Source organism: Hippopotamus amphibius, chromosome 7 (genome assembly GCF_030028045.1).
Source record: "Hippopotamus amphibius kiboko isolate mHipAmp2 chromosome 7, mHipAmp2.hap2, whole genome shotgun sequence".
Taxonomy (NCBI): Eukaryota; Metazoa; Chordata; class Mammalia; order Artiodactyla; family Hippopotamidae; genus Hippopotamus; species Hippopotamus amphibius.
This window is the reverse complement of record NC_080192.1, coordinates 10,315,575-10,324,277: the sequence shown is the minus strand read 5'-3', so window position 1 is coordinate 10,324,277 and position 8,703 is coordinate 10,315,575.

Below are 8,703 nucleotides of genomic sequence, written 5' to 3'. Positions count from 1 at the left end.
GTGGACTGGACTGCAAGCCCAAGGTGGGGCTTCTCTTCCCTAGTGGCCTTGGCCTTGGGTAGATACTGACTACCTCCTCATCTGCAAAATGAGGTAGTGGGACCAGCTGTTGTCCGAAGCCTGCAGCCCAGCAGTTCTAGAATTCTGGGTAATATTCTAGGGGTAAATGGGCCAGTAACCCCCATGAATACCTGAGAGAAGGGAGGCAGCAGTTGGGAGCAATGGCCTTTGCAGTAAAGAGAAGCAGTTGAATGAATGAATGAATGAATGAATGGATAAATGATGAATGTGTGAGGAAGTGAGTCACAGGGTTCATCAAATGAAACAATATAAGTTTATCAATAAGTGATGGTGTGCCTAAATCCTTTCTAGAAGGCAGACACATAGAATGAATAAATGATGAATGTATTTACTCTCTTTAGCAAATGAAGTGTGGGTGTGCCTACACTGGCTCTTCCTACCAGTGGCCTTTCATGCCCACCTGCTCTGCACACTGGAGAGGGGCTGACTTGGGCTGTTGCTTGGGGAGCCAGGCTCTGGTGTGGGGGAAGGGCATCAGGAAGAGGTGGAGAGGGAGGCAGGGGGTGGCCCATTTGAAGACCCAAAGCCTGAGCAGCAAATTTCCTGATGTTTTTCCAGAAGGAGGCAGGTATGGGAAGGGGCAAGTCATCCCGGGTCCTGTGGTTCCACCTTCCTGTTAAACCTGCAGCTGAAAAACCCAGCTGTCCGTATTTCTGGCCTCGCCCTTGATTAAGGCACCTCCCTCCTGTCCCCACTCCCACTCCCATATCTCTCCCTGGGGACCAGGAGGGTGGACTTCTCCATTCTCTGATGAGGCAGGGGGCCTAGGTCCAGGTCCTGACGCTGCCCTCTTAGAAGCTGGGAGACTTCAGGCAGGTTGCTTAACTTCTCTGGGCCTCTACTTCCTCATCCGCCAAATGGAGAGAGTAGTTCTCCCCACCGCCCTCCCTGGGGTCCTCTAAGTCTCAGCATATAAAGCTGTCAAGTAGGATACAAGTGTTTGCTGTCACTCTTATCTGTCCCAGTTGTGTCGTATCGTGTCACCTGGAGATGAGGTGTGCCCTTGCTAACCTCTGTTCTAGTTACAGGAAAAACAACTCACTCGGAGCTTCTGCAGGAAAGTCTAACTTTCTGTTTCAGAGGGGAAGAGCTGCCTTGCTCACAGTGCCGTGTAGACTGTCAGGTAAGTGGGAGACCAGTCCTTTTCTAGTGTCTGACAGCCTTGGCAGGTGGTCTGACCGAAACCTCTCCAGCTTGACAGCCCCTTCCTTGTCACTCGGTCCTCAGAGGAGAGGTGACCTTCCTGGGACAGGAAGGCTCAGAAACAATTTCCCACCTTGCCTGCGTGTGACTCGCTGAGCTGGTCAGGTTGATACGGAGGGGCAGTTAAGAAGGCTCCAGCCCCCATGACCTCTCCGGTAACCCCCGTGTCACCCCTAAAGAGTCCAAGCATAAATGGGGGCTGGCTTTGCAGACCCAACTCTAAGTCAGGCCCCTCTGGCCACGCTCTCCCTCCTTCCTGCCAAATTTCTGCCCCTGGGCCCCACTGTGGAGCAACAGGACCCGAACTATTAGGCCTAGAACATTCCATTCACACCCAAGCACCAACCCTGTGAGCTTTCAGGAAGAATCCCAGTACTAGTCCTGTTTATGGCCGTCAGAAACGAGCTGGGAGCGTTGCCAGCCAGGGCTGCCGGGGGCTGTGGACATGGGGTCCCTGGGAAGTTCTTGCTCACCAAGCTCACAGGTACATAGCAGTGAATGAACTTACAGTGAAAACGAGGTGTGCAGGAGTGAACCAGACACCACGCTGGCCCCATCCACCGGCGGCACATCCTTGTGGTGAAAGTTCCTCATGAAGTCAGAAAGAGCCAGACAGTGTCCTGACCACATTTTGACAGCTGTGTGGCTTCAAGAGGGCTTTAACCTCTCAGAATCTTATCCTCATTAGTAAACAGGGATAATGTGAAGCTCACAGACTTGTGAGAAATCAAAGAGGTAATGTATATCAACAAAAAAAACACCACATGGAAATTCCCTGGTAGTCCAGTGGTTGGGACTCTGAACGTTCACTGCAGGGGGCGCGTGTTCGATCCCTGGTCGGGGAAATAAGATCCTGCATGCTGTGAGGTCGGTACAGCTAAAAAAAAAAGAAAAGAGAGAAAAAAAGGAAAACACCGCCCCCACCCCCAACACACACACAATGTCTAGCATACGGTTAGTGTCAGTAAAGGTTAGCTATCGGTATTCTTAAGGATCTCACAGTCCACAGTCCAATGGGGAGAGACACATACGCACAAATAAATGCCACACAGTGTGAGCCACTGTTCAAATGCCATTTCCTCCACGCAGCCTTCAGGGATATACCCTCAGTCCCCAGACAGCAGATGAGAGGCTCCTTGTGGAAGCGCTGGGGCACTTTGTCCATCTCTGTGTCACCTCCATTGTCTTGTCTTTCTGTGACTGTTTATTGTGATTGTTTACATGTGTGTCTCCCACACTGGCCTGCCAGTCCCTCCAGGGTAGGCATGTGGAAATACCTCTCTGAAATTGGCAAGGATATCCTGTCTGGTTTCCATCTAATTCAGTGGCTTCTATCTGGGCCTATCAGGGAAGGCTTCAAGGAGGAGGTGATGTCTAGGCTAGGCCTTGAAGCCTGTGCAGGATTGGAACAAAGCCAATACGTGTTTCAGAGGAAGCCCAAAGGGGCGAGGAACAGTGTGGCAGGCTGAGACCTCCCAAGCAGCCTGTAGCATGGAGAGTGAGAGGCAGGGGGATGGGGTTCAGCCACTGCTCCCCCTCTAACTGCCTCTACCACCCTGGGCAAACACCTCCCCTCCTTGGCTCCAGTCTCCTGTATAGTGAGGGACTTTGCTAGCTACTCCCTACGGGTCCTTTCCGGCCTGGATATTTTAGTGGCTTCTTTGACTGCCTCCCCTTCCTGGGACAGACCCAGAAGGCAAAGTATGAGTATTTCCCAGCTCAGAGAGAACTCTCGCAGTGACAGGCAGCACGTGGTCCTCTCTGCTCTGGGGGGTTTCACTGGAGAGTTGTTTCATTTTGGGGTAAGGATGCAAACCTACTTGCCCAATCCCAGACAAATTTTCCAGAATATACAGTGTGTGGGGAGCAGTAGGGTGTGTGGAGAACAGCTTGGAATAGCTGCCTATCCTCAGACATCTCTGGGATTCCAGGAACTGGGACGGGGATGCAGGGTGCTGTCTTGGCACGCTCAGGGCACGCCTCTGGCCCAGCAAGGACGAGGAGAGCTTCGAAGCCTCCCACATGCCTCCAAGCTCCAGCTTCCAGGCCCCACAATGTTCCTATTGTCCAAGCTCTGCCAGGCTGCCCCCACCTCCACCCCCAGCCCCCGGAGCAGCTCAGAGCCAAGGGCCTGGGCAGGGCCCTGATGCCTGGGGCACAGTGGTCAGACCCACATTGATCTTGGAGTCAGAGAAGCTTAGAAAAATGAAATCCCAGAATTACAAGCTCACAGGTACTGAGGCTCCGAGCTGTTCAGACTGGAAGGATAGCCCACTTCCTAAAATCCTGCTCCCTCACCTGTTAGTTTTTTCATTATGAAGGTATACTTGCTCTACCTGACTTACCTGGATTTCTTGTCTTCCAGCGATCTGCTGTGGCCCTGGTGCTGTGTGAGCAAATGTCCTCATGCTTCTTTGGGGCCGCTTTTGTTTTAAACGTAGAGCCCCATTCGCTTCTAGCACTGTTAATTAAACTGCAAACTATGTTGTGTTGGTGTGAGAAAGTTCATTTGTTTTTTCAAGTGACTGGTTAAGATTATGATCAGAGCAAGAGTCTAAAAATTAATCACCAACAAATATTGGATGATTCCACTTATAGGAGGTGCCTGGAGGAGTCGAATACACAGAAAGTATTCTGTGTTGCCAGAGGCGGGGCGGAGGGGGCAGGAACTGGGTGTGAGTGCTAACAGGTACAGAGTTTGGGGGGGTAATGAAAATATTCTAAATAAAATAATGGTTGCACAACCCTGTGAATATGCTAAAAACCACTGAATTGTACACTTCACAAGAGTGAATCTTACAGTATGTGAATTGTATCTCAAAGCTGTTATTTTAAAAAGTTATGCCCGCTGTTGTTACAAATGCAGACCTTAGTGACTTGTAAAAAGTGAGTTGCCACACCCCCATCTCACTCACAGAGTGAACCATTGACAGCATTTGGGTAGATTTTTTTTTTCCCCAATGAGCATTGTTTTTTTTTAAAAAAAAATTAATTAATTAATTAATTAATTTTGGCTATGCTGGGTCTTAGTTGTGGCATGTGAACTCTCAGTTGCGTCATGCACGTGGGATCTAGTTCCCTGACGGGGATTGAATTCGGGCCCCGAGCATTCGGAGCACGGAGTTTTACCCAGTTGACCATCAGGGAAGTCGCATGGACAGATATTTTCCTTTCTTTGTGATGTTTTGAAATTCCATATATCTAAACATGTAAATGTTTATATATACAAATATATATATGTTTCATATATATATAAATTTTGTTTTGCAAGAATGGAATCCTAATATATCTGTTATTTTGCAGCTTGATTCTTTCACTTTTTTCACTTCTTCTGAGGGTGTATTTCCATGACACTTTTTAAAAAAAATTTTATTTAAGCACAGTTGATTTACAATGTTACATTAAATTCTGCTGTATAGCAAAGTGACTCAGTTATACACATATATACTTTTTCATATTATTTTCCATTATGGTTTATCCCAGGATATTAAATATAGTTTCCTATGCTATACAGTAGGACCTTGTTTCCAGGACACTCTTTTTTTGTGTGTGTGGCCACACCGTGGGGCATGTGGGATCCTAGTTCCCCGACCAGAACCCGTGACCAGAGCCTGTGCCTCCTGCAGCAGGAGCGTGAAGCCTTAACCACTGGACTGCCAGGGAAATCCCCCAGGACACTTTTTAACAGCTGGTGGTTTTCTGTCTTCCAGCTGTGTTGAAACTTAATTACGCCATCCCTCACGAACATTTAGGTTGTTCCCAGTGCTTCGCTGTTAGTGAACAATGACCATCTTTGTATGTACATCTTGGGGCCCCTGGGATAGTATTTCTGGAGGATAGAATCCTAGAAACAGGCCTGCTGCATCATACGGTGGGCAAAGCCCCACCTTTTATAGATGTTATCATTGAATCTTCGACAGGTGACATATTTGTCCAGGGTCTCCCAGCAAGTCAGCGGCAGAGAGGAGGTGGTGGGTGAAATGGGGCCAGCCAGGCATCACCTCCCACGCCCGGAACGCACAGACGCATGTGGACCTCCGGCTCTGAGTGAGAAGCACCCCTACCCCACCCCCCACCTCTGAGCAGATGCAGAGTCAGGTGGAGACGCAACAGCCAGAGATTCCCAGAGGCAATGATGACATGCTTTTCCCCCTCAGCCTCTCCAGGTCCCCTCCACGGCTGTTCCTCTCCCTTTCAACTTTCTGAAATTTACCTGGAGATCTCTGTGTGAAAATAAATGTAACCTGTAGCTCCTGGTCATTCACTCACTCAGCCACTCCCACTAGTTTCTACATTAGCTTCTTCCTCCACGCCGTGGGGTTTTTTTCATCCTCAATTTACATCTCCCTCCATCACAGCCCTTTTGCAAATCAGGCTGGCAGGAAGAATGGGAAGTGGAAAGCATGGCACCCTGTCCCAGGGTGCTCCTCCTTCTTCTTTGGGCTTCCTTTTTTTTTTTTTTAGTTTATTTTGTTTTATTTCATTATTTATGTATTGGGTCTTAGTTGCGGCACACTGGATCATTGCTGAGGCACGCGGGCTTCTTTCCAGTTGTGATGAGTGGGTTTTCTCTTCTCTAGTGAGCTTAGTTGCCCCATAGCATGTGAGATCTTAGTTCCCTGGCCAGGGATTGAACCTGCATTGGAAGGCGGATTCTTTACCACTGGACCACCAGGGAAGTTCCCCCTTGAGCTTCCTTTTCCCTTGTCCTTTATCACGCTGGACGAAGAATAGCCACTTTTCTATCTTACCACATCAGCCAGCACTTCCCTGCCAGGATCCTTCCTCTCGCTGTTGCTGGGAATAAATTAGGATTCAAACTACCTGCAATGACATCTCTCACTGGCTTGAATTCAACTTGCTTTCTTGGGGGATGGGTGTCATTCAGCTCAAATGTCCCCACCACAAAGAGGCCTTCCCTGGCCACCCATCTGTTCCCATGGTTCTCTGTCACAGTGTCTTGCTTTATTTCCTTCCAAGCCCCTTTCACCATCTGAAATGATCTTCGTTGATTTACTTGTTCCCTGCCTGTCTTCCCCATGAAGATGTTAGTTCCATGAGGGCAGGGATCATATCTTGTTCACTCCATTTCCCCTTAAGCTCCCAGCCAAGGAGCAGGTACTTGGTCATATTTGTTGAATCCATGTTTAAATATAAATGCCTGCACAAGGTCTGGAAGGTCCGGTTTCAAACTGACAACCATGGGACTTCCTGGTGGTCCAGTGGTTAAGACTCTGTGCTCCCAATGCAGGGGGCCTGGGGTTCGATCCTTGCTCAGGCAACAAGATCCTGCATGCCACAACTAAAGACCCAGTACAATCTAATAAATAAATAAATAAATAAATAAATAAATAAATAAATAAATAAATGTTAAAAAACAAAAAAACCCCAAAGACTGACGAGCTTAGCTACATCTTAGGTGGGTACTGGGGTTCAGGGACACAGTCAAGCAGGAACTTTAGCTTGTTTTTTAATTTTTGGTAAGGAGAATGTATTTACTTCTTGACTGATAATTAAAAAATAAATACACCAAATGATGGGCCCAAATCCCTTAGTCCCAATCCTGAAATTTTGGCATGATTTTGGGCTGGTGACCTGACTTGCGTAGCTGTTTGTGGCTTCTGACCTCACCTGTAAACACAGTCCCACCTCCCACCCAAACCCTGAATTTACAGTCTGCACAGCATTTTTCCACTGATTATCTCACCAGATTACCCACAACCTTGGGATGCGCAGGCAAGGCAAAGATTATTATCCCAATTTTGCAGGGTAAGAAGCTGGGGTTCATAGGGGGTGGAGCTGTCTTGCCTGTGGTCACACAGCTGTGGTCATGCAGGCCCTTACTTCCTATCATGATGAGCTGACTCAATAAGTTTATAAACCCCAAAATGGCTAATGGGGGCCCAGAGGCTAGCCTGGGTGAGCTATTATCATGGCAAAGAGATCAAGGTCAGATCTGAAACTCTTCAGGGACCTGAAGGGAGCCCCTTAGGCTGGTGAAGACAGGAATATAATCCCTCCTGGGTTTTAATGAAGAGTACTGGTGGTCTTTGAAGGCCAAGGTGGGTGCTGGTGTCAGGGTCCTGAGCCCAAGTTCCTGATTTAATGAGAGTGCCTGAAACCCTCCTTTCTTAGAGTTGCTTTCCCACAGGGACAGGGCCAGGGGTGGTGGCGAAGGGCTGGTGAGGGGCCAAGAGGGCTGGCCAGGCAGCCTGGCTCATGGAAGTCCTTTCCTAGGTAACCTGAAAGTCCGTGTTCTGGGCCAAGAGGGTGGCCTCCCAGCCTTGGACAGATCCGGGGTGGGAGGCTGCCCCAGGCTGGCAAGCTGGGGTCCCCTGAGTCATAACTGTATTCTAAGCTGGGACTCAGTGAACCTTTGAGGAGGTGGGATCCCCCAAGTCGGCCTCTTTCCTCCATAATTTACTCAAAAAAGTCCAGGGGACAAGCTGGGTACAAAATGTTTTCAAGCACGTTTACCAGGCACCAGTACCAATAGCTGGCGTTTATGAGTGATGACTAATGGTGAGGCGCACCTTACCCCTCTCAGTCACTCTGTAAAGCAGGAATTATCCTCATTCTTAAGATGTGGAAACTGAGGTTCATGGAGGCACAAGATCACATGACTGAGTGAGTGGGAAAAGCCAGGATCCGAGCCTGGGTTGGCAGACTCCCAACCCCTGCTCTTTCCATTCCTCCAAGGGCTGATGGCTGACAGAGATGACTAGGACCCTGTTCCTTCCTTTGGGGAGTGGTGTGACAGACCCATCCCAGCTAACTATTGCATTGGTCAGAGTGATGTCACCACCAACGGCAGCCTAGTGGAAGCTGATTCATCTCCTGGAGGTCAGGAGAGGCTTCTGGGGAGGGTGCCTAATGCAGGTCTGGCTGGGGGAGCTGGGGATGTTACAAGGCCAGACACCCAATGCCCCACTAGACAAGGGCCTGCTTCCCATAGGTCCTTCCCATGGGACCCCAACCCCCCCCACCCCCGCCACTCTAATCAGGATGCCCCAGTGTGGAGGGGTCAGATCCCTGAGCCCACACGGGGGCTGAGGAAAACTCTGCAGAAGCCGATGTCAGGCTCAAAACATTGCTGAGTGGACACCTGGACTGACAGTGGTGGTTGGGGTGGGGGTGGGTGGGAGCATGGGGTCTCCCCGTCAGGCTCTTGGGGGAGGGGAAGGTGGTAGACAGAACTACCTGGAGATCAAGGGTGTTTTGGAGTGGTGAGACAGAGTGAATGAAGCTAGTGGTCATCCGGGGGTACTTTGGGGTCTGCAGGGGAACTGCCTGATTGGCCTGAGGTGGGGGGAATGCCTCCCCCAAATTTCAGGCCAGGGGAACGTGGGGGATTTGCAGGTCCTTAGGCCAAACAGAGGGAAGCACTCAGGATGGGAGCAAGAGAGCTCCCGGTGGGCA